Genomic DNA, 1782 nt, shown 5'->3' with positions numbered 1-1782 from the left:
CTCCATAACACCTCAGCAGTGCCACAGGCTGATTGCCTCCATGCCACGCCGCATTGAAGCAGTCATTTCTAAAAATGATTTCCGACCAAGTATTGAGTGCATAACTGAACATAATTATTGGAAGGTTGACTTTCTTTGTATTAAAAACACTTTTATTGGTCGGATGAAATATGCTAATTTTTTGAGATAGGGATTTTTGATTTTTCTTTACTTTTTTGCCAAAATCATCAATATTAAAACAATTAAAGGCTTGAACTACTTCAGTTGGTGTGCAATGAACCTAAAATATATGAAAGTTTAATGTTTATCAGTACATTACTGAAAATAATGAACTTTATCACAATATGATAATTTTTTGAGGAGGACCTGTATATGCTATCTGTTCACTTCTTTGGCAGCACGATGGTGCAGTGGTTAGCACCGACGTAATTCATGCCTTTATCACCACCCGGCTGGATTACTGTAATGGACTTTATTTGGGGGTTAGTGGGTCCTCCATCGCCCAACTGCAGAGGGTCCAAAATGCTGCAGCGAGGCTTTTAACTGGCACACGAAAATATGACCACATTTCTCCCATTTTAGCTTCACTCCATTGGTTTCCTTTTATCCATTTTAAAACACTTTTATTTGTTTTTAAATCTTTGAATGGTCTTGCCCCACCATACTTGTCTGATCTGTTGCATCCCTATAATCCCTCCCYCTCCCTCAGATCAGCTGATCAACTGCTCCTGAGGGTCCCTAAAACCAGACTTAAATTCAAAGGGGATCGATCTTTTGCTGCAGCAGCTCCTAAACTCTGGAACGAGCTACCTCTCCAACTCAGACAGTCCTCTTCACTGGCTGTTTTTAAAACTTGTCTTAAAACCCACTTGTTTATTTTGGCTTTTGACACTGTGTGAGGGGTTGTGTTGTTCATTTATAATAGATTTTATTTTTTTGTTTTTATTTTAGATTTTAAATTAGGTTTTAGGCATTTTATTGTTTTTATTCCTTGTTTTTACTTTGTGTTTTATTACTTGCTTTTATTTTTCTGTGTTTTTTTTTCCTATTTTACTTGTGATTGAGTTTGTTTTGGTGTGAGCTGTGTTGCAGTCCTGATTCTGTACAGCACTTTGGTCTACTATGGTGAAAAAAGTGCTTTACAAATGATTGGATTGGATTGGATTGGATTGGACTGGATTGGACTGGACTGGATTGGATTGGATTGGATTGGATTGGATTGGATTGGACTGGATTGGACTGGACTGGATTGGATTGGATTGGATTGGATTGGATTGGATTGGATTGGATTGGATTGGATTGGACTAGATTGACTGGACTGGATTGGATTGGACTGGATTGGACTGGATTGGATTGGATTGGATTGGATTGGACTGGACTGGATTGGATTGGATTGGATTGGATTGGATTGGATTGGATTGGATTGGATTGGATTGGACTAGATTGACTGGACTGGATTGGATTGGACTGGATTGGACTGGATTGGATTGGATTGGATTGGACTGGACTGGATTGGATTGGATTGGATTGGATTGGATTGGATTGGATTGGACTGGATTGGACTGGACTGGACTGGATTGGATTGGATCGGATTGGATTGGATTCGATTGGACTGGATTGGACTGGACTGGATTGAATTGGATTGGATTGGATTGGATTGGATTGGATTGGATTGGATTGGATTGGATTGGACTGGACTGGACTGGACTGGATTGGATTGGACTGGACTGGATTGGATTGGACTGGACTGGACTGGACTGGATTGGATTGGACTGGACTGGA

At 40.0% G+C, this 1782-nt stretch overlaps 1 protein-coding gene across 1 annotated transcript in view; it reads right to left on the bottom strand.

The window, feature by feature from the left end:
- Positions 1 to 1782, bottom strand: part of LOC106531432 (proenkephalin-A) — a 69663-nt gene that overhangs the window by 26636 nt on the left and 41245 nt on the right. The window lies entirely within an intron of this gene.

Source organism: Austrofundulus limnaeus, unplaced genomic scaffold (assembly GCF_001266775.1).
Source record: "Austrofundulus limnaeus strain Quisiro unplaced genomic scaffold, Austrofundulus_limnaeus-1.0 Scaffold632, whole genome shotgun sequence".
NCBI lineage: Eukaryota > Metazoa > Chordata > Actinopteri > Cyprinodontiformes > Rivulidae > Austrofundulus > Austrofundulus limnaeus.
The sequence above is the reverse complement of the archived record's forward strand: the minus strand, read 5'-3'. Positions and strand labels throughout refer to the sequence as shown.